The sequence below is a fragment of the Eumetopias jubatus genome, unplaced genomic scaffold (assembly GCF_037043125.1).
Source record: "Eumetopias jubatus isolate StellerSeaLion01/CBP00866 unplaced genomic scaffold, mEumJub1_p1.0 scaffold_7, whole genome shotgun sequence".
Classification (NCBI taxonomy): domain Eukaryota; kingdom Metazoa; phylum Chordata; class Mammalia; order Carnivora; family Otariidae; genus Eumetopias; species Eumetopias jubatus.
The window spans coordinates 141,430,403-141,452,481 of NW_028274813.1; the positions used below are offsets into that span (position 1 = coordinate 141,430,403).

At 66.6% G+C, this 22,079-nt stretch overlaps 8 non-coding genes across 8 annotated transcripts; all 8 read left to right on the forward strand.

Annotated features, from left to right (window-relative positions):
- Window positions 1-687: 687 nt before the first annotated feature.
- Window positions 688-782, forward strand: LOC148164008 (small nucleolar RNA SNORD116). Its single transcript, XR_015768675.1, has one exon. It is a non-coding gene; the product is annotated as a small nucleolar RNA SNORD116 (small nucleolar RNA).
- Window positions 783-3,598: 2,816 nt separating this feature from the next.
- On the forward strand, window positions 3,599-3,693 carry LOC148164009 (small nucleolar RNA SNORD116). The gene has a single exon (XR_015768676.1). It is a non-coding gene; the product is annotated as a small nucleolar RNA SNORD116 (small nucleolar RNA).
- A 2,816-nt stretch (window positions 3,694-6,509) lies between these two features.
- LOC148164010 (small nucleolar RNA SNORD116) lies at window positions 6,510-6,604 on the forward strand. The gene has a single exon (XR_015768677.1). It is a non-coding gene; the product is annotated as a small nucleolar RNA SNORD116 (small nucleolar RNA).
- Window positions 6,605-9,420: 2,816 nt separating this feature from the next.
- Window positions 9,421-9,515, forward strand: LOC148164011 (small nucleolar RNA SNORD116). Its single transcript, XR_015768678.1, has one exon. It is a non-coding gene; the product is annotated as a small nucleolar RNA SNORD116 (small nucleolar RNA).
- Window positions 9,516-12,331: 2,816 nt separating this feature from the next.
- LOC148164012 (small nucleolar RNA SNORD116) lies at window positions 12,332-12,426 on the forward strand. Its single transcript, XR_015768679.1, has one exon. It is a non-coding gene; the product is annotated as a small nucleolar RNA SNORD116 (small nucleolar RNA).
- Window positions 12,427-15,242: 2,816 nt separating this feature from the next.
- On the forward strand, window positions 15,243-15,337 carry LOC148164013 (small nucleolar RNA SNORD116). The gene has a single exon (XR_015768680.1). It is a non-coding gene; the product is annotated as a small nucleolar RNA SNORD116 (small nucleolar RNA).
- Window positions 15,338-18,153: 2,816 nt separating this feature from the next.
- On the forward strand, window positions 18,154-18,248 carry LOC148164014 (small nucleolar RNA SNORD116). Its single transcript, XR_015768696.1, has one exon. It is a non-coding gene; the product is annotated as a small nucleolar RNA SNORD116 (small nucleolar RNA).
- Window positions 18,249-21,064: 2,816 nt separating this feature from the next.
- Window positions 21,065-21,159, forward strand: LOC148164015 (small nucleolar RNA SNORD116). Its single transcript, XR_015768681.1, has one exon. It is a non-coding gene; the product is annotated as a small nucleolar RNA SNORD116 (small nucleolar RNA).
- Window positions 21,160-22,079: the final 920 nt, after the last annotated feature.

Here is a 22,079-nt window from a genome sequence, read left to right on the forward strand (position 1 = left end):
CGAAACAGACGCGAACTACAAAGAGGTAGAAGCCCATGTCTACACCCACCCGAACTCCACTTCCACACGCTCACAACACTGCCATTCTGACTCCCACGGCTGCACAGACTGGCGCGCCCGTGGCCGTGCAGACTTGCGCACAGGGCATCCTGCTCAGCCGCCCCCAACCCTGCCTGTGCGACAGAGGGACAGGACAGGCCGATGCGAGGCTGCACCTAGGAAGCAATCGGAGCGGTCCGGCGACCTGAGAACCTGGATCCTTTTCTCACGCGTGTGTGCCATTTGTCCCCACTTCTCAGGGTCGGTGTCCACGCCGGGCTCGCCGTTGGCCCAGGGAAGAAGGCTTTCCTGTCCTCGGATGCGCGGAGGGTGGCCGGGTGCCCGGAAGAAGTGTTGTCCAGCGCGGCGTGGGCACCCTGCGGAGGCATCGCCCAGACGGTAAGCCTTCCAATGTCTCCTGCGCAGACCTTGGCCGTGGGATAGCCTGCGCCCCCCTGAGAGCCTGCCAGTCCGCGCGTGCCTGGTGGCATGCGGGCTCTGGCTCCGAGAGCGGCTGGAGCGCCCCTCTTGCTCAGTGGCTCGGCTCTGGTCGGTCCAGGCTGCTGGCGGGCACTCCCACCATCGGCTCAAACGTCTGAGCCGCCCGGACAGCTACGTTCGATGTGCCGGGCGGCCCTGAATGTGCTCGGATCGATGATGACTCCCTCATTCTGCATTCCTTGGAAAAGCTGAACAAAATGAGTGAGAACTCCCTACCGTCGTTCTCATCGAAACTGAGGTCCAGCACGTTGTCTCCCCCAGGGAAGGTAGGAGTGAGGGACAGCTTCCCCTCGGTCACACTGTCGCAGGCACCAGCAGCACGAGCACCCCCAGCACCGGCAGCGCCAGCACGAGCACAAGCAGCAGCAGCAGCAACAGCAGCACCCAAGGGCCTCTGCATCGGAGGGCCTGGCGGAGCGCTCCAGGTCCGCGAGGGGTTTCCCCTCCTTAGCTGGGCGTTCACGGCGCGGAGGTCCTCGGGGCCGTGGCAGGGCTTTGGTGGCATGTCGGGCCGCCGGCCTCCCAGCCGGAGGAGTCCCATGGCGTGGCGTTGGCACAGCCCCTGACAGCACGTGGCCCGGGGTAGCGTGCGCCAGGGTGGCGCTTCAGGCAGAAGTCCTGGCGATGTGTGTGGTGGAGCCTGCTTGCGGCAGCTCGCGTGGGTACAGAGGGGAGCCCCGGGGCGGCAAGCGGAGATCCCTCCCGCGATCTTTTTCCCGGTGACGTCCGTGCGGCTCCCCTCAGTGTAGGAGCCTGAGGGGCAGAGGCGCGAGGCGAGGCCGCTGCCCTGGACAGCGCCGGAGTCTCTCCCAGTGCACGCCCACAGTGACCTCGCGGGACCTGTGTGGTGGGTGCAGGGCGCCAATGGCGCCTCGGTACTGGCTCTTACATTGGCCCACAAAGGCCGGGAACGGGAAGGACGGCAGGCGTGTTGATTCCACGAAGGTGCGCGGCCTTAGCCGTTGTCTTTGCTTGGAGAAATCCGGTCATGGTTCCGTGGGTTGTGGGCACCCTACCGCCTCCGTGCCCACGTCACGGCGGCCACCAGCTGGCCACCGGGCCCGCCTTCAAGGTGCCTTGGTCCAGCGCTACGGTCCCTGACCGATGCGCCCCTGCGGTCTCTGTGTCCAAACAATGGGCCTCCGTGGGCGTCTTCCCAGAGTCTCGAGGCCGTGCGTAGGTGACGATGCGCAGACTGGCCGGGCCTCCGGCACGTTGCGTAGCCCACGGGGGACGGGGAGACCTCGTCTCCCTCGCCCGCGGCTCCTGAGTTGAGGGTGTGCTCCCGGGACGGTCCCAGTGACTGGGAGGCAGGGGACCCCAAATCCTGCTGTAGGGTGCGGGATCGAGGCCTCTCCTTGCCCCCCTGTATGCCAGGCAGGGCAAGGCAGGCCCTGAGTGCACCGAGGGCAGCCAGGAACAGCGCCCTGGTGGCTAGGGGAGCTGGTCAAACGGGCAGCTCTCCTTGGGCAACGGAGCCGTCTTCCTCTCTCCGCGTCCGTCGCCATCGTGGCGGCGGGCCTGGAGATCCACAGAGGCCATGGTGCTGTTCCTGTGTCGAGCGAGGGGCCCTGGCTTGCATCCCACAGAGTGGTGGACTATCCCTTGCCCTGCCCTTGTGGGTGTCCTCGATGAAGGTCCCTGCGTGAGCCGTGCGGGTCCAGGCAGATAATTCTGGCTGGGGGACCCGCCAGGGCATGCACAAGGACGCGGCTGTGCACAGGGTCGCCGCCTGACTGCACATTTCCTCGGAGGCAGGGCCGACGGAGCCGCTGGCCGTGAACACGCCAGTGCCCTCAGTGGCAATGGGCCCTGGGTTCAGTGCGCCGCCAAGCTGGCACTCGGCGGGGCAGGGCACCGCTTGCCAAAGGCTGAGCTGCCTGGCTCCCAAGGGCGGATGGGCCGTGTTTGCACTACTTTGTGTCTGGCCTGGAGGCCAGGGCCCCTCCGCTCCCTAGTGCGATGGTTTGCCCCTGGCGTCCCAGGGCTGCCAGCATGCCCGCGGCCCTTGGGTTTTGCCGCCAAGCGCTGAGGTGCAGTCACAGCGGGACACCTAGCGGGCTGAGAGTGTCCAGGCGACCCGGCATCCCGGTTCGGAAGCGGGGCTAGGTCGAGACGGCGTGCCCTGCTTTGCCAGAGAGAATTTGAGACGGGGAGTCTCGGGCCATTTTCAGCCGACCCCATGGGCCAAACGGGCTAGTGGAGATTCAGTGGCCCGGTCTCGTGCCGTTGCATGGCAGGACGTGAGGCCATGATTCCACGTCCGGGCAGGGTCTTTCGGGAGCTGAGCCTTGCACACGTGACCACCGACGCCCGTGCCCACCGCCCACCAGGCACGCACACACCCGCCCCTCGCGCACACGTGCCCACACGAAACAGACGCGAACTACAAAGAGGTAGAAGCCCATGTCTACACCCACCCGAACTCCACTTCCACACGCTCACAACACTGCCATTCTGACTCCCACGGCTGCACAGTCTGGCGCGCCCGTGGCCGTGCAGACTTGCGCACAGGGCATCCTGCTCAGCCGCCCCCAACCCTGCCTGTGCGACAGAGGGACAGGACAGGCCGATGCGAGGCTGCACCTAGGAAGCAATCGGAGCGGTCCGGCGACCTGAGAACCTGGATCCTTTTCTCACGCGTGTGTGCCATTTGTCCCCACTTCTCAGGGTCGGTGTCCACGCCGGGCTCGCCGTTGGCCCAGGGAAGAAGGCTTTCCTGTCCTCGGATGCGCGGAGGATGGACGGGTGCCCGGAAGAAGTGTTGTCCAGCGCGGCGTGGGCACCCTGCGGAGGCATCGCCCAGACGGTAAGCCTTCCAATGTCTCCTGCGCAGACCTTGGCCGTGGGATAGCCTGCGCCCCCCTGAGAGCCTGCCAGTCCGCGCGTGCCTGGTGGCATGCGGGCTCTGGCTCCGAGAGCGGCTGGAGCGCCCCTCTTGCTCAGTGGCTCGGCTCTGGTCGGTCCAGGCTGCTGGCGGGCACTCCCACCATCGGCTCAAACGTCTGAGCCGCCCGGACAGCTACGTTCGATGTGCCGGGCGGCCCCGAATGTGCTCGGATCGATGATGACTCCCTCATTCTGCATTCCTTGGAAAAGCTGAACAAAATGAGTGAGAACTCCCTACCGTCGTTCTCATCGAAACTGAGGTCCAGCACGTTGTCTCCCCCAGGGAAGGTAGGAGTGAGGGACAGCTTCCCCTCGGTCACACTGTCGCAGGCACCAGCAGCATGAGCACCCCCAGCACCGGCAGCGCCAGCACGAGCACAAGCAGCAGCAGCAGCAACAGCAGCACCCAAGGGCCTCTGCATCGGAGGGCCTCGCGGAGCGCTCCGGGTCCGCGAGGGGTTTCCCCTCCTTAGCTGGGCGTTCACGGCGCGGAGGTCCTCGGGGCCGTGGCAGGGCTTTGGTGGCATGTCGGGCCGCCGGCCTCCCAGCCGGAGGAGTCCCATGGCGTGGCGTTGGCACAGCCCCTGACAGCACGTGGCCCGGGGTAGCGTGCGCCAGGGTGGCGCTTCAGGCAGAAGTCCTGGCGATGTGTGTGGTGGAGCCTGCTTGCGGCAGCTCGCGTGGGTACAGAGGGGAGCCCCGGGGCGGCAAGCGGAGATCCCTCCCGCGATCTTTTTCCCGGTGACGTCCGTGCGGCTCCCCTCAGTGTAGGAGCCTGAGGGGCAGAGGCGCGAGGCGAGGCCGCTGCCCTGGACAGCGCCGGAGTCTCTCCCAGTGCACGCCCACAGTGACCTCGCGGGACCTGTGTGGTGGGTGCAGGGCGCCAATGGCGCCTCGGTACTGGCTCTTACATTGGCCCACAAAGGCCGGGAACGGGAAGGACGGCAGGCGTGTTGATTCCACGAAGGTGCGCGGCCTTAGCCGTTGTCTTTGCTTGGAGAAATCCGGTCATGGTTCCGTGGGTTGTGGGCACCCTACCGCCTCCGTGCCCACGTCACGGCGGCCACCAGCTGGCCACCGGGCCCGCCTTCAAGGTGCCTTGGTCCAGCGCTACGGTCCCTGACCGATGCGCCCCTGCGGTCTCTGTGTCCAAACAATGGGCCTCCGTGGGCGTCTTCCCAGAGTCTCGAGGCCGTGCGTAGGTGACGATGCGCAGACTGGCCGGGCCTCCGGCACGTTGCGTAGCCCACGGGGGACGGGGAGACCTCGTCTCCCTCGCCCGCGGCTCCTGAGTTGAGGGTGTGCTCCCGGGACGGTCCCAGTGACTGGGAGGCAGGGGACCCCAAATCCTGCTGTAGGGTGCGGGATCGAGGCCTCTCCTTGCCCCCCTGTATGCCAGGCAGGGCAAGGCAGGCCCTGAGTGCACCGAGGGCAGCCAGGAACAGCGCCCTGGTGGCTAGGGGAGCTGGTCAAACGGGCAGCTCTCCTTGGGCAACGGAGCCGTCTTCCTCTCTCCGCGTCCGTCGCCATCGTGGCGGCGGGCCTGGAGATCCACAGAGGCCATGGTGCTGTTCCTGTGTCGAGCGAGGGGCCCTGGCTTGCATCCCACAGAGTGGTGGACTATCCCTTGCCCTGCCCTTGTGGGTGTCCTCGATGAAGGTCCCTGCGTGAGCCGTGCGGGTCCAGGCAGATAATTCTGGCTGGGGGACCCGCCAGGGCATGCACAAGGACGCGGCTGTGCACAGGGTCGCCGCCTGACTGCACATTTCCTCGGAGGCAGGGCCGACGGAGCCGCTGGCCGTGAACACGCCAGTGCCCTCAGTGGCAATGGGCCCTGGGTTCAGTGCGCCGCCAAGCTGGCACTCGGCGGGGCAGGGCACCGCTTGCCAAAGGCTGAGCTGCCTGGCTCCCAAGGGCGGATGGGCCGTGTTTGCACTACTTTGTGTCTGGCCTGGAGGCCAGGGCCCCTCCGCTCCCTAGTGCGATGGTTTGCCCCTGGCGTCCCAGGGCTGCCAGCATGCCCGCGGCCCTTGGGTTTTGCCGCCAAGCGCTGAGGTGCAGTCACAGCGGGACACCTAGCGGGCTGAGAGTGTCCAGGCGACCCGGCATCCCGGTTCGGAAGCGGGGCTAGGTCGAGACGGCGTGCCCTGCTTTGCCAGAGAGAATTTGAGACGGGGAGTCTCGGGCCATTTTCAGCCGACCCCATGGGCCAAACGGGCTAGTGGAGATTCAGTGGCCCGGTCTCGTGCCGTTGCATGGCAGGACGTGAGGCCATGATTCCACGTCCGGGCAGGGTCTTTCGGGAGCTGAGCCTTGCACACGTGACCACCGACGCCCGTGCCCACCGCCCACCAGGCACGCACACACCCGCCCCTCGCGCACACGTGCCCACACGAAACAGACGCGAACTACAAAGAGGTAGAAGCCCATGTCTACACCCACCCGAACTCCACTTCCACACGCTCACAACACTGCCATTCTGACTCCCACGGCTGCACAGTCTGGCGCGCCCGTGGCCGTGCAGACTTGCGCACAGGGCATCCTGCTCAGCCGCCCCCAACCCTGCCTGTGCGACAGAGGGACAGGACAGGCCGATGCGAGGCTGCACCTAGGAAGCAATCGGAGCGGTCCGGCGACCTGAGAACCTGGATCCTTTTCTCACGCGTGTGTGCCATTTGTCCCCACTTCTCAGGGTCGGTGTCCACGCCGGGCTCGCCGTTGGCCCAGGGAAGAAGGCTTTCCTGTCCTCGGATGCGCGGAGGATGGACGGGTGCCCGGAAGAAGTGTTGTCCAGCGCGGCGTGGGCACCCTGCGGAGGCATCGCCCAGACGGTAAGCCTTCCAATGTCTCCTGCGCAGACCTTGGCCGTGGGATAGCCTGCGCCCCCCTGAGAGCCTGCCAGTCCGCGCGTGCCTGGTGGCATGCGGGCTCTGGCTCCGAGAGCGGCTGGAGCGCCCCTCTTGCTCAGTGGCTCGGCTCTGGTCGGTCCAGGCTGCTGGCGGGCACTCCCACCATCGGCTCAAACGTCTGAGCCGCCCGGACAGCTACGTTCGATGTGCCGGGCGGCCCCGAATGTGCTCGGATCGATGATGACTCCCTCATTCTGCATTCCTTGGAAAAGCTGAACAAAATGAGTGAGAACTCCCTACCGTCGTTCTCATCGAAACTGAGGTCCAGCACGTTGTCTCCCCCAGGGAAGGTAGGAGTGAGGGACAGCTTCCCCTCGGTCACACTGTCGCAGGCACCAGCAGCATGAGCACCCCCAGCACCGGCAGCGCCAGCACGAGCACAAGCAGCAGCAGCAGCAACAGCAGCACCCAAGGGCCTCTGCATCGGAGGGCCTCGCGGAGCGCTCCGGGTCCGCGAGGGGTTTCCCCTCCTTAGCTGGGCGTTCACGGCGCGGAGGTCCTCGGGGCCGTGGCAGGGCTTTGGTGGCATGTCGGGCCGCCGGCCTCCCAGCCGGAGGAGTCCCATGGCGTGGCGTTGGCACAGCCCCTGACAGCACGTGGCCCGGGGTAGCGTGCGCCAGGGTGGCGCTTCAGGCAGAAGTCCTGGCGATGTGTGTGGTGGAGCCTGCTTGCGGCAGCTCGCGTGGGTACAGAGGGGAGCCCCGGGGCGGCAAGCGGAGATCCCTCCCGCGATCTTTTTCCCGGTGACGTCCGTGCGGCTCCCCTCATTGTAGGAGCCTGAGGGGCAGAGGCGCGAGGCGAGGCCGCTGCCCTGGACAGCGCCGGAGTCTCTCCCAGTGCACGCCCACAGTGACCTCGCGGGACCTGTGTGGTGGGTGCAGGGCGCCAATGGCGCCTCGGTACTGGCTCTTACATTGGCCCACAAAGGCCGGGAACGGGAAGGACGGCAGGCGTGTTGATTCCACGAAGGTGCGCGGCCTTAGCCGTTGTCTTTGCTTGGAGAAATCCGGTCATGGTTCCGTGGGTTGTGGGCACCCTACCGCCTCCGTGCCCACGTCACGGCGGCCACCAGCTGGCCACCGGGCCCGCCTTCAAGGTGCCTTGGTCCAGCGCTACGGTCCCTGACCGATGCGCCCCTGCGGTCTCTGTGTCCAAACAATGGGCCTCCGTGGGCGTCTTCCCAGAGTCTCGAGGCCGTGCGTAGGTGACGATGCGCAGACTGGCCGGGCCTCCGGCACGTTGCGTAGCCCACGGGGGACGGGGAGACCTCGTCTACCTCGCCCGCGTCTCCTGAGTTGAGGGTGTGCTCCCGGGACGGTCCCAGTGACTGGGAGGCTGGGGACCCCAAATCCTGCTGTAGGGTGCGGGATCGAGGCCTCTCCTTGCCCCCCTGTATGCCAGGCAGGGCAAGGCAGGCCCTGAGTGCACCGAGGGCAGCCAGGAACAGCGCCCTGGTGGCTAGGGGAGCTGGTCAAACGGGCAGCTCTCCTTGGGCAACGGAGCCGTCTTCCTCTCTCCGCGTCCGTCGCCATCGTGGCGGCGGGCCTGGAGATCCACAGAGGCCATGGTGCTGTTCCTGTGTCGAGCGAGGGGCCCTGGCTTGCATCCCACAGAGTGGTGGACTATCCCTTGCCCTGCCCTTGTGGGTGTCCTCGATGAAGGTCCCTGCGTGAGCCGTGCGGGTCCAGGCAGATAATTCTGGCTGGGGGACCCGCCAGGGCATGCACAAGGACGCGGCTGTGCACAGGGTCGCCGCCTGACTGCACATTTCCTCGGAGGCAGGGCCGACGGAGCCGCTGGCCGTGAACACGCCAGTGCCCTCAGTGGCAATGGGCCCTGGGTTCAGTGCGCCGCCAAGCTGGCACTCGGCGGGGCAGGGCACCGCTTGCCAAAGGCTGAGCTGCCTGGCTCCCAAGGGCGGATGGGCCGTGTTTGCACTACTTTGTGTCTGGCCTGGAGGCCAGGGCCCCTCCGCTCCCTAGTGCGATGGTTTGCCCCTGGCGTCCCAGGGCTGCCAGCATGCCCGCGGCCCTTGGGTTTTGCCGCCAAGCACTGAGGTGCAGTCACAGCGGGACACCTAGCGGGCTGACAGTGTCCAGGCGACCCGGCATCCCGGTTCGGAAGCGGGGCTAGGTCGAGACGGCGTGCCCTGCTTTGCCAGAGAGAATTTGAGACGGGGAGTCTCGGGCCATTTTCAGCCGACCCCATGGGCCAAACGGGCTAGTGGAGATTCAGTGGCCCGGTCTCGTGCCGTTGCATGGCAGGACGTGAGGCCATGATTCCACGTCCGGGCAGGGTCTTTCGGGAGCTGAGCCTTGCACACGTGACCACCGACGCCCGTGCCCACCGCCCACCAGGCACGCACACACCCGCCCCTCGCGCACACGTGCCCACACGAAACAGACGCGAACTACAAAGAGGTAGAAGCCCATGTCTACACCCACCCGAACTCCACTTCCACACGCTCACAACACTGCCATTCTGACTCCCACGGCTGCACAGACTGGCGCGCCCGTGGCCGTGCAGACTTGCGCACAGGGCATCCTGCTCAGCCGCCCCCAACCCTGCCTGTGCGACAGAGGGACAGGACAGGCCGATGCGAGGCTGCACCTAGGAAGCAATCGGAGCGGTCCGGCGACCTGAGAACCTGGATCCTTTTCTCACGCGTGTGTGCCATTTGTCCCCACTTCTCAGGGTCGGTGTCCACGCCGGGCTCGCCGTTGGCCCAGGGAAGAAGGCTTTCCTGTCCTCGGATGCGCGGAGGGTGGCCGGGTGCCCGGAAGAAGTGTTGTCCAGCGCGGCGTGGGCACCCTGCGGAGGCATCGCCCAGACGGTAAGCCTTCCAATGTCTCCTGCGCAGACCTTGGCCGTGGGATAGCCTGCGCCCCCCTGAGAGCCTGCCAGTCCGCGCGTGCCTGGTGGCATGCGGGCTCTGGCTCCGAGAGCGGCTGGAGCGCCCCTCTTGCTCAGTGGCTCGGCTCTGGTCGGTCCAGGCTGCTGGCGGGCACTCCCACCATCGGCTCAAACGTCTGAGCCGCCCGGACAGCTACGTTCGATGTGCCGGGCGGCCCCGAATGTGCTCGGATCGATGATGACTCCCTCATTCTGCATTCCTTGGAAAAGCTGAACAAAATGAGTGAGAACTCCCTACCGTCGTTCTCATCGAAACTGAGGTCCAGCACGTTGTCTCCCCCAGGGAAGGTAGGAGTGAGGGACAGCTTCCCCTCGGTCACACTGTCGCAGGCACCAGCAGCACGAGCACCCCCAGCACCGGCAGCGCCAGCACGAGCACAAGCAGCAGCAGCAGCAACAGCAGCACCCAAGGGCCTCTGCATCGGAGGGCCTGGCGGAGCGCTCCGGGTCCGCGAGGGGTTTCCCCTCCTTAGCTGGGCGTTCACGGCGCGGAGGTCCTCGGGGCCGTGGCAGGGCTTTGGTGGCATGTCGGGCCGCCGGCCTCCCAGCCGGAGGAGTCCCATGGCGTGGCGTTGGCACAGCCCCTGACAGCACGTGGCCCGGGGTAGCGTGCGCCAGGGTGGCGCTTCAGGCAGAAGTCCTGGCGATGTGTGTGGTGGAGCCTGCTTGCGGCAGCTCGCGTGGGTACAGAGGGGAGCCCCGGGGCGGCAAGCGGAGATCCCTCCCGCGATCTTTTTCCCGGTGACGTCCGTGCGGCTCCCCTCAGTGTAGGAGCCTGAGGGGCAGAGGCGCGAGGCGAGGCCGCTGCCCTGGACAGCGCCGGAGTCTCTCCCAGTACACGCCCACAGTGACCTCGCGGGACCTGTGTGGTGGGTGCAGGGCGCCAATGGCGCCTCGGTACTGGCTCTTACATTGGCCCACAAAGGCCGGGAACGGGAAGGACGGCAGGCGTGTTGATTCCACGAAGGTGCGCGGCCTTAGCCGTTGTCTTTGCTTGGAGAAATCCGGTCATGGTTCCGTGGGTTGTGGGCACCCTACCGCCTCCGTGCCCACGTCACGGCGGCCACCAGCTGGCCACCGGGCCCGCCTTCAAGGTGCCTTGGTCCAGCGCTACGGTCCCTGACCGATGCGCCCCTGCGGTCTCTGTGTCCAAACAATGGGCCTCCGTGGGCGTCTTCCCAGAGTCTCGAGGCCGTGCGTAGGTGACGATGCGCAGACTGGCCGGGCCTCCGGCACGTTGCGTAGCCCACGGGGGACGGGGAGACCTCGTCTCCCTCGCCCGCGGCTCCTGAGTTGAGGGTGTGCTCCCGGGACGGTCCCAGTGACTGGGAGGCAGGGGACCCCAAATCCTGCTGTAGGGTGCGGGATCGAGGCCTCTCCTTGCCCCCCTGTATGCCAGGCAGGGCAAGGCAGGCCCTGAGTGCACCGAGGGCAGCCAGGAACAGCGCCCTGGTGGCTAGGGGAGCTGGTCAAACGGGCAGCTCTCCTTGGGCAACGGAGCCGTCTTCCTCTCTCCGCGTCCGTCGCCATCGTGGCGGCGGGCCTGGAGATCCACAGAGGCCATGGTGCTGTTCCTGTGTCGAGCGAGGGGCCCTGGCTTGCATCCCACAGAGTGGTGGACTGTCCCTTGCCCTGCCCTTGTGGGTGTCCTCGATGAAGGTCCCTGCGTGAGCCGTGCGGGTCCAGGCAGATAATTCTGGCTGGGGGACCCGCCAGGGCATGCACAAGGACGCGGCTGTGCACAGGGTCGCCGCCTGACTGCACATTTCCTCGGAGGCAGGGCCGACGGAGCCGCTGGCCGTGAACACGCCAGTGCCCTCACTGGCAATGGGCCCTGGGTTCAGTGCGCCGCCAAGCTGGCACTCGGCGGGGCAGGGCACCGCTTGCCAAAGGCTGAGCTGCCTGGCTCCCAAGGGCGGATGGGCCGTGTTTGCACTACTTTGTGTCTGGCCTGGAGGCCAGGGCCCCTCCGCTCCCTAGTGCGATGGTTTGCCCCTGGCGTCCCAGGGCTGCCAGCATGCCCGCGGCCCTTGGGTTTTGCCGCCAAGCGCTGAGGTGCAGTCACAGCGGGACACCTAGCGGGCTGACAGTGTCCAGGCGACCCGGCATCCCGGTTCGGAAGCGGGGCTAGGTCGAGACGGCGTGCCCTGCTTTGCCAGAGAGAATTTGAGACGGGGAGTCTCGGGCCATTTTCAGCCGACCCCATGGGCCAAACGGGCTAGTGGAGATTCAGTGGCCCGGTGTCGTGCCGTTGCGTGGCAGGACGTGAGGCCATGATTCCACGTCCGGGCAGGGTCTTTCGGGAGCTGAGCCTTGCACACGTGACCACCGACGCCCGTGCCCACCGCCCACCAGGCACGCACACACCCGCCCCTCGCGCACACGTGCCCACACGAAACAGACGCGAACTACAAAGAGGTAGAAGCCCATGTCTACACCCACCCGAACTCCACTTCCACACGCTCACAACACTGCCATTCTGACTCCCACGGCTGCACAGACTGGCGCGCCCGTGGCCGTGCAGACTTGCGCACAGGGCATCCTGCTCAGCCGCCCCCAACCCTGCCTGTGCGACAGAGGGACAGGACAGGCCGATGCGAGGCTGCACCTAGGAAGCAATCGGAGCGGTCCGGCGACCTGAGAACCTGGATCCTTTTCTCACGCGTGTGTGCCATTTGTCCCCACTTCTCAGGGTCGGTGTCCACGCCGGGCTCGCCGTTGGCCCAGGGAAGAAGGCTTTCCTGTCCTCGGATGCGCGGAGGGTGGCCGGGTGCCCGGAAGAAGTGTTGTCCAGCGCGGCGTGGGCACCCTGCGGAGGCATCGTCCAGACGGTAAGCCTTCCAATGTCTCCTGCGCAGACCTTGGCCGTGGGATAGCCTGCGCCCCCCTGAGAGCCTGCCAGTCCGCGCGTGCCTGGTGGCATGCGGGCTCTGGCTCCGAGAGCGGCTGGAGCGCCCCTCTTGCTCAGTGGCTCGGCTCTGGTCGGTCCAGGCTGCTGGCGGGCACTCCCACCATCGGCTCAAACGTCTGAGCCGCCCGGACAGCTACGTTCGATGTGCCGGGCGGCCCCGAATGTGCTCGGATCGATGATGACTCCCTCATTCTGCATTCCTTGGAAAAGCTGAACAAAATGAGTGAGAACTCCCTACCGTCGTTCTCATCGAAACTGAGGTCCAGCACGTTGTCTCCCCCAGGGAAGGTAGGAGTGAGGGACAGCTTCCCCTCGGTCACACTGTCGCAGGCACCAGCAGCACGAGCACCCCCAGCACCGGCAGCGCCAGCACGAGCACAAGCAGCAGCAGCAGCAACAGCAGCACCCAAGGGCCTCTGCATCGGAGGGCCTCGCGGAGCGCTCCGGGTCCGCGAGGGGTTTCCCCTCCTTAGCTGGGCGTTCACGGCGCGGAGGTCCTCGGGGCCGTGGCAGGGCTTTGGTGGCATGTCGGGCCGCCGGCCTCCCAGCCGGAGGAGTCCCATGGCGTGGCGTTGGCACAGCCCCTGACAGCACGTGGCCCGGGGTAGCGTGCGCCAGGGTGGCGCTTCAGGCAGAAGTCCTGGCGATGTGTGTGGTGGAGCCTGCTTGCGGCAGCTCGCGTGGGTACAGAGGGGAGCCCCGGGGCGGCAAGCGGAGATCCCTCCCGCGATCTTTTTCCCGGTGACGTCCGTGCGGCTCCCCTCAGTGTAGGAGCCTGAGGGGCAGAGGCGCGAGGCGAGGCCGCTGCCCTGGACAGCGCCGGAGTCTCTCCCAGTGCACGCCCACAGTGACCTCGCGGGACCTGTGTGGTGGGTGCAGGGCGCCAATGGCGCCTCGGTACTGGCTCTTACATTGGCCCACAAAGGCCGGGAACGGGAAGGACGGCAGGCGTGTTGATTCCACGAAGGTGCGCGGCCTTAGCCGTTGTCTTTGCTTGGAGAAATCCGGTCATGGTTCCGTGGGTTGTGGGCACCCTACCGCCTCCGTGCCCACGTCACGGCGGCCACCAGCTGGCCACCGGGCCCGCCTTCAAGGTGCCTTGGTCCAGCGCTACGGTCCCTGACCGATGCGCCCCTGCGGTCTCTGTGTCCAAACAATGGGCCTCCGTGGGCGTCTTCCCAGAGTCTCGAGGCCGTGCGTAGGTGACGATGCGCAGACTGGCCGGGCCTCCGGCACGTTGCGTAGCCCACGGGGGACGGGGAGACCTCGTCTACCTCGCCCGCGTCTCCTGAGTTGAGGGTGTGCTCCCGGGACGGTCCCAGTGACTGGGAGGCTGGGGACCCCAAATCCTGCTGTAGGGTGCGGGATCGAGGCCTCTCCTTGCCCCCCTGTATGCCAGGCAGGGCAAGGCAGGCCCTGAGTGCACCGAGGGCAGCCAGGAACAGCGCCCTGGTGGCTAGGGGAGCTGGTCAAACGGGCAGCTCTCCTTGGGCAACGGAGCCGTCTTCCTCTCTCCGCGTCCGTCGCCATCGTGGCGGCGGGCCTGGAGATCCACAGAGGCCATGGTGCTGTTCCTGTGTCGAGCGAGGGGCCCTGGCTTGCATCCCACAGAGTGGTGGACTATCCCTTGCCCTGCCCTTGTGGGTGTCCTCGATGAAGGTCCCTGCGTGAGCCGTGCGGGTCCAGGCAGATAATTCTGGCTGGGGGACCCGCCAGGGCATGCACAAGGACGCGGCTGTGCACAGGGTCGCCGCCTGACTGCACATTTCCTCGGAGGCAGGGCCGACGGAGCCGCTGGCCGTGAACACGCCAGTGCCCTCAGTGGCAATGGGCCCTGGGTTCAGTGCGCCGCCAAGCTGGCACTCGGCGGGGCAGGGCACCGCTTGCCAAAGGCTGAGCTGCCTGGCTCCCAAGGGCGGATGGGCCGTGTTTGCACTACTTTGTGTCTGGCCTGGAGGCCAGGGCCCCTCCGCTCCCTAGTGCGATGGTTTGCCCCTGGCGTCCCAGGGCTGCCAGCATGCCCGCGGCCCTTGGGTTTTGCCGCCAAGCGCTGAGGTGCAGTCACAGCGGGACACCTAGCGGGCTGACAGTGTCCAGGCGACCCGGCATCCCGGTTCGGAAGCGGGGCTAGGTCGAGACGGCGTGCCCTGCTTTGCCAGAGAGAATTTGAGACGGGGAGTCTCGGGCCATTTTCAGCCGACCCCATGGGCCAAACGGGCTAGTGGAGATTCAGTGGCCCGGTCTCGTGCCGTTGCATGGCAGGACGTGAGGCCATGATTCCACGTCCGGGCAGGGTCTTTCGGGAGCTGAGCCTTGCACACGTGACCACCGACGCCCGTGCCCACCGCCCACCAGGCACGCACACACCCGCCCCTCGCGCACACGTGCCCACACGAAACAGACGCGAACTACAAAGAGGTAGAAGCCCATGTCTACACCCACCCGAACTCCACTTCCACATGCTCACAACACTGCCATTCTGACTCCCACGGCTGCACAGACTGGTGCGCCCGTGGCCGTGCAGACTTGCGCACAGGGCATCCTGCTCAGCCGCCCCCAACCCTGCCTGTGCGACAGAGGGACAGGACAGGCCGATGCGAGGCTGCACCTAGGAAGCAATTGGAGCGGTCCGGCGACCTGAGAACCTGGATCCTTTTGTCACACGTGTGTGCCATTTGTCCCCACTTCTCAGGGTCGGTGTCCACGCCGGGCTCGCCGTTGGCCCAGGGAAGAAGGATTTCCTGTCCTCGGATGCGCGGAGGGTGGCCGGGTGCCCGGAAGAAGTGTTGTCCAGCGCGGCGTGGGCACCCTGCGGAGGCATCGCCCAGACGGTAAGCCTTCCAAAGTCTCCTGCGCAGACCTTGGCCGTGGGATATCCTGCGCCCCCATGAGAGCCTGCCAGTCCGCGCGTGTCTGGTGGCATGCGGGCTCTGGCTCCGAGAGCGGCTGGAGCGCCCCTCTTGCTCAGTGGCTCGGCTCTGGTCGGTCCAGGCTGCTGGCGGGCACTCCCACCATCGGCTCAAACGTCTGAGCCGCCCGGACAGCTACGTTCGATGTGCCGGGCGGCGCCGAATGTGCTCGGATCGATGATGACTCCCTCATTCTGCATTCCTTGGAAAAGCTGAACAAAATGAGTGAGAACTCCCTACCGTCGTTCTCATCGAAACTGAGGTCCAGCACGTTGTCTCCCCCAGGGAAGGTAGGAGTGAGGGACAGCTTCCCCTCGGTCACACTGTCGCAGGCACCAGCAGCACGAGCACCCCCAGCACCGGCAGCGCCAGCACGAGCACAAGCAGCAGCAGCAGCAACAGCAGCACCCAAGGGCCTCTGCATCGGAGGGCCTCGCGGAGCGCTCCGGGTCCGCGAGGGGTTTCCCCTCCTTAGCTGGGCGTTCACGGCGCGGAGGTCCTCGGGGCCGTGGCAGGGCTTTGGTGGCATGTCGGGCCGCCGGCCTCCCAGCCGGAGGAGTCCCATGGCGTGGCGTTGGCACAGCCCCTGACAGCACGTGGCCCGGGGTAGCGTGCGCCAGGGTGGCGCTTCAGGCAGAAGTCCTGGCGATGTGTGTGGTGGAGCCTGCTTGCGGCAGCTCGCGTGGGTACAGAGGGGAGCCCCGGGGCGGCAAGCGGAGATCCCTCCCGCGATCTTTTTCCCGGTGACGTCCGTGCGGCTCCCCTCAGTGTAGGAGCCTGAGGGGCAGAGGCGCGAGGCGAGGCCGCTGCCCTGGACAGCGCCGGAGTCTCTCCCAGTGCACGCCCACAGTGACCTCGCGGGACCTGTGTGGTGGGTGCAGGGCGCCAATGGCGCCTCGGTACTGGCTCTTACATTGGCCCACAAAGGCCGGGAACGGGAAGGACGGCAGGCGTGTTGATTCCACGAAGGTGCGCGGCCTTAGCCGTTGTCTTTGCTTGGAGAAATCCGGTCATGGTTCCGTGGGTTGTGGGCACCCTACCGCCTCCGTGCCCACGTCACGGCGGCCACCAGCTGGCCACCGGGCTCGCCTTCAAGGTGCCTTGGTCCAGCGCTACGGTCCCTGACCGATGCGCCCCTGTGGTCTCTGTGTCCAAACAATGGGCCTCCGTGGGCGTCTTCCCAGAGTCTCGAGGCCGTGCGTAGGTGACGATGCGCAGACTGGCCGGGCCTCCGGCACGTTGCGTAGCCCACGGGGGACGGGGAGACCTCGTCTCCCTCGCCCGCGGCTCCTGAGTTGAGGGTGTGCTCCCGGGACGGTCCCAGTGACTGGGAGGCAGGGGACCCCAAATCCTGCTGTAGGGTGCGGGATCGAGGCCTCTCCTTGCCCCCCTGTATGCCAGGCAGGGCAAGGCAGGCCCTGAGTGCACCGAGGGCAGCCAGGAACAGCGCCCTGGTGGCTAGGGGAGCTGGTCAAACGGGCAGCTCTCCTTGGGCAACGGAGCCGTCTTCCTCTCTCCGCGTCCGTCGCCATCGTGGCGGCGGGCCTGGAGATCCACAGAGGCCATGGTGCTGTTCCTGTGTCGAGCGAGGGGCCCTGGCTTGCATCCCACAGAGTGGTGGACTGTCCCTGGCCCTGCCCTTGTGGGTGTCCTCGATGAAGGTCCCTGCGTGAGCCGTGCGGGTCCAGGCAGATAATTCTGGCTGGGGGACCCGCCAGGGCATGCACAAGGACGCGGCTGTGCACAGGGTCGCCGCCTGACTGCACATTTCCTCGGAGGCAGGGCCGACGGAGCCGCTGGCCGTGAACACGCCAGTGCCCTCAGTGGCAATGGGCCCTGGGTTCAGTGCGCCGCCAAGCTGGCACTCGGCGGGGCAGGGCACCGCTTGCCAAAGGCTGAGCTGCCTGGCTCCCAAGGGCGGATGGGCCGTGTTTGCACTACTTTGTGTCTGGCCTGGAGGCCAGGGCCCCTCCGCTCCCTAGTGCGATGGTTTGCCCCTGGCGTCCCAGGGCTGCCAGCATGCCCGCGGCCCTTGGGTTTTGCCGCCAAGCGCTGAGGTGCAGTCACAGCGGGACACCTAGCGGGCTGAGAGTGTCCAGGCGACCCGGCATCCCGGTTCGGAAGCGGGGCTAGGTCGAGACGGCGTGCCCTGCTTTGCCAGAGAGAATTTGAGACGGGGAGTCTCGGGCCATTTTCAGCCGACCCCATGGGCCAAACGGGCTAGTGGAGATTCAGTGGCCCGGTCTCGTGCCGTTGCATGGCAGGACGTGAGGCCATGATTCCACGTCCGGGCAGGGTCTTTCGGGAGCTGAGCCTTGCACACGTGACCACCGACGCCCGTGCCCACCGCCCACCAGGCACGCACACACCCCCCCCTCGCGCACACGTGCCCACACGAAACAGACGCGAACTACAAAGAGGTAGAAGCCCATGTCTACACCCACCCGAACTCCACTTCCACACGCTCACAACACTGCCATTCTGACTCCCACGGCTGCACAGACTGGCGCGCCCGTGGCCGTGCAGACTTGCGCACAGGGCATCCTGCTCAGCCGCCCCCAACCCTGCCTGTGCGACAGAGGGACAGGACAGGCCGATGCGAGGCTGCACCTAGGAAGCAATCGGAGCGGTCCGGCGACCTGAGAACCTGGATCCTTTTCTCACGCGTGTGTGCCATTTGTCCCCACTTCTCAGGGTCGGTGTCCACGCCGGGCTCGCCGTTGGCCCAGGGAAGAAGGCTTTCCTGTCCTCGGATGCGCGGAGGGTGGCCGGGTGCCCGGAAGAAGTGTTGTCCAGCGCGGCGTGGGCACCCTGCGGAGGCATCGCCCAGACGGTAAGCCTTCCAATGTCTCCTGCGCAGACCTTGGCCGTGGGATAGCCTGCGCCCCCCTGAGAGCCTGCCAGTCCGCGCGTACCTGGTGGCATGCGGGCTCTGGCTCCGAGAGCGGCTGGAGCGCCCCTCTTGCTCAGTGGCTCGGCTCTGGTCGGTCCAGGCTGCTGGCGGGCACTCCCACCATCGGCTCAAACGTCTGAGCCGCCCGGACAGCTACGTTCGATGTGCCGGGCGGCCCCGAATGTGCTCGGATCGATGATGACTCCCTCATTCTGCATTTCTTGGAAAAGCTGAACAAAATGAGTGAGAACTCCCTACCGTCGTTCTCATCGAAACTGAGGTCCAGCACGTTGTCTCCCCCAGGGAAGGTAGGAGTGAGGGACAGCTTCCCCTCGGTCACACTGTCGCAGGCACCAGCAGCACGAGCACCCCCAGCACCGGCAGCGCCAGCACGAGCACAAGCAGCAGCAGCAGCAACAGCAGCACCCAAGGGCCTCTGCATCGGAGGGCCTCGCGGAGCGCTCCGGGTCCGCGAGGGGTTTCCCCTCCTTAGCTGGGCGTTCACGGCGCGGAGGTCCTCGGGGCCGTGGCAGGGCTTTGGTGGCATGTCGGGCCGCCGGCCTCCCAGCCGGAGGAGTCCCATGGCGTGGCGTTGGCACAGCCCCTGACAGCACGTGGCCCGGGGTAGCGTGCGCCAGGGTGGCGCTTCAGGCAGAAGTCCTGGCGATGTGTGTGGTGGAGCCTGCTTGCGGCAGCTCGCGTGGGTACAGAGGGGAGCCCCGGGGCGGCAAGCGGAGATCCCTCCCGCGATCTTTTTCCCGGTGACGTCCGTGCGGCTCCCCTCAGTGTAGGAGCCTGAGGGGCAGAGGCGCGAGGCGAGGCCGCTGCCCTGGACAGCGCCGGAGTCTCTCCCAGTGCACGCCCACAGTGACCTCGCGGGACCTGTGTGGTGGGTGCAGGGCGCCAATGGCGCCTCGGTACTGGCTCTTACATTGGCCCACAAAGGCCGGGAACGGGAAGGACGGCAGGCGTGTTGATTCCACGAAGGTGCGCGGCCTTAGCCGTTGTCTTTGCTTGGAGAAATCCGGTCATGGTTCCGTGGGTTGTGGGCACCCTACCGCCTCCGTGCCCACGTCACGGCGGCCACCAGCTGACCACCGGGCCCGCCTTCAAGGTGCCTTGGTCCAGCGCTACGGTCCCTGACCGATGCGCCCCTGCGGTCTCTGTGTCCAAACAATGGGCCTCCGTGGGCGTCTTCCCAGAGTCTCGAGGCCGTGCGTAGGTGACGATGCGCAGACTGGCCGGGCCTCCGGCACGTTGCGTAGCCCACGGGGGACGGGGAGACCTCGTCTCCCTCGCCCGCGGCTCCTGAGTTGAGGGTGTGCTCCCGGGACGGTCCCAGTGACTGGGAGGCAGGGGACCCCAAATCCTGCTGTAGGGTGCGGGATCGAGGCCTCTCCTTGCCCCCCTGTATGCCAGGCAGGGCAAGGCAGGCCCTGAGTGCACCGAGGGCAGCCAGGAACAGCGCCCTGGTGGCTAGGGGAGCTGGTCAAACGGGCAGCTCTCCTTGGGCAACGGAGCCGTCTTCCTCTCTCCGCGTCCGTCGCCATCGTGGCGGCGGGCCTGGAGATCCACAGAGGCCATGGTGCTGTTCCTGTGTCGAGCGAGGGGCCCTGGCTTGCATCCCACAGAGTGGTGGACTGTCCCTGGCCCTGCCCTTGTGGGTGTCCTCGATGAAGGTCCCTGCGTGAGCCGTGCGGGTCCAGGCAGATAATTCTGGCTGGGGGACCTGCCAGGGCATGCACAAGGACGCGGCTGTGCACAGGGTCGCCGCCTGACTGCACATTTCCTCGGAGGCAGGGCCGACGGAGCCGCTGGCCGTGAACACGCCAGTGCCCTCAGTGGCAATGGGCCCTGGGTTCAGTGCGCCGCCAAGCTGGCACTCGGCGGGGCAGGGCACCGCTTGCCAAAGGCTGAGCTGCCTGGCTCCCAAGGGCGGATGGGCCGTGTTTGCACTACTTTGTGTCTGGCCTGGAGTCCAGGGCCCCTCCGCTCCCTAGTGCGATGGTTTGCCCCTGGCGTCCCAGGGCTGCCAGCATGCCCGCGGCCCTTGGGTTTTGCCGCCAAGCGCTGAGGTGCAGTCACAGCGGGACACCTAGCGGGCTGAGAGTGTCCAGGCGACCCGGCATCCCGGTTCGGAAGCGGGGCTAGGTCGAGACGGCGTGCCCTGCTTTGCCAGAGAGAATTTGAGACGGGGAGTCTCGGGCCATTTTCAGCCGACCCCATGGGCCAAACGGGCTAGTGGAGATTCAGTGGCCCGGTCTCGTGCCGTTGCATGGCAGGACGTGAGGCCATGATTCCACGTCCGGGCAGGGTCTTTCGGGAGCTGAGCCTTGCACACGTGACCACCGACGCCCGTGCCCACCGCCCACCAGGCACGCACACACCCGCCCCTCGCGCACACGTGCCCACACGAAACAGACGCGAACTACAAAGAGGTAGAAGCCCATGTCTACACCCACCCGAACTCCACTTCCACACGCTCACAACACTGCCATTCTGACTCCCACGGCTGCACAGACTGGCGCGCCCGTGGCCGTGCAGACTTGCGCACAGGGCATCCTGCTCAGCCGCCCCCAACCCTGCCTGTGCGACAGAGGGACAGGACAGGCCGATGCGAGGCTGCACCTAGGAAGCAATCGGAGCGGTCCGGCGACCTGAGAACCTGGATCCTTTTCTCACGCGTGTGTGCCATTTGTCCCCACTTCTCAGGGTCGGTGTCCACGCCGGGCTCGCCGTTGGCCCAGGGAAGAAGGCTTTCCTGTCCTCGGATGCGCGGAGGGTGGCCGGGTGCCCGGAAGAAGTGTTGTCCAGCGCGGCGTGGGCACCCTGCGGAGGCATCGCCCAGACGGTAAGCCTTCCAATGTCTCCTGCGCAGACCTTGGCCGTGGGATAGCCTGCGCCCCCCTGAGAGCCTGCCAGTCCGCACGTACCTGGTGGCATGCGGGCTCTGGCTCCGAGAGCGGCTGGAGCGCCCCTCTTGCTCAGTGGCTCGGCTCTGGTCGGTCCAGGCTGCTGGCGGGCACTCCCACCATCGGCTCAAACGTCTGAGCCGCCCGGACAGCTACGTTCGATGTGCCGGGCGGCCCCGAATGTGCTCGGATCGATGATGACTCCCTCATTCTGCATTCCTTGGAAAAGCTGAACAAAATGAGTGAGAACTCCCTACCGTCGTTCTCATCGAAACTGAGGTCCAGCACGTTGTCTCCCCCAGGGAAGGTAGGAGTGAGGGACAGCTTCCCCTCGGTCACACTGTCGCAGGCACCAGCAGCACGAGCACCCCCAGCACCGGCAGCGCCAGCACGAGCACAAGCAGCAGCAGCAGCAACAGCAGCACCCAAGGTCCTCTGCATCGGAGGGCCTCGCGGAGCGCTCCGGGTCCGCGAGGGGTTTCCCCTCCTTAGCTGGGCGTTCACGGCGCGGAGGTCCTCGGGGCCGTGGCAGGGCTTTGGTGGCATGTCGGGCCGCCGGCCTCCCAGCCGGAGGAGTCCCATGGCGTGGCGTTGGCACAGCCCCTGACAGCACGTGGCCCGGGGTAGCGTGCGCCAGGGTGGCGCTTCAGGCAGAAGTCCTGGCGATGTGTGTGGTGGAGCCTGCTTGCGGCAGCTCGCGTGGGTACAGAGGGGAGCCCCGGGGCGGCAAGCGGAGATCCCTCCCGCGATCTTTTTCCCGGTGACGTCCGTGCGGCTCCCCTCAGTGTAGGAGCCTGAGGGGCAGAGGCGCGAGGCGAGGCCGCTGCCCTGGACAGCGCCGGAGTCTCTCCCAGTGCACGCCCACAGTGACCTCGCGGGACCTGTGTGGTGGGTGCAGGGCGCCAATGGCGCCTCGGTACTGGCTCTTACATTGGCCCACAAAGGCCGGGAACGGGAAGGACGGCAGGCGTGTTGATTCCACGAAGGTGCGCGGCCTTAGCCGTTGTCTTTGCTTGGAGAAATCCGGTCATGGTTCCGTGGGTTGTGGGCACCCTACCGCCTCCGTGCCCACGTCACGGCGGCCACCAGCTGGCCACCGGGCCCGCCTTCAAGGTGCCTTGGTCCAGCGCTACGGTCCCTGACCGATGCGCCCCTGCGGTCTCTGTGTCCAAACAATGGGCCTCCGTGGGCGTCTTCCCAGAG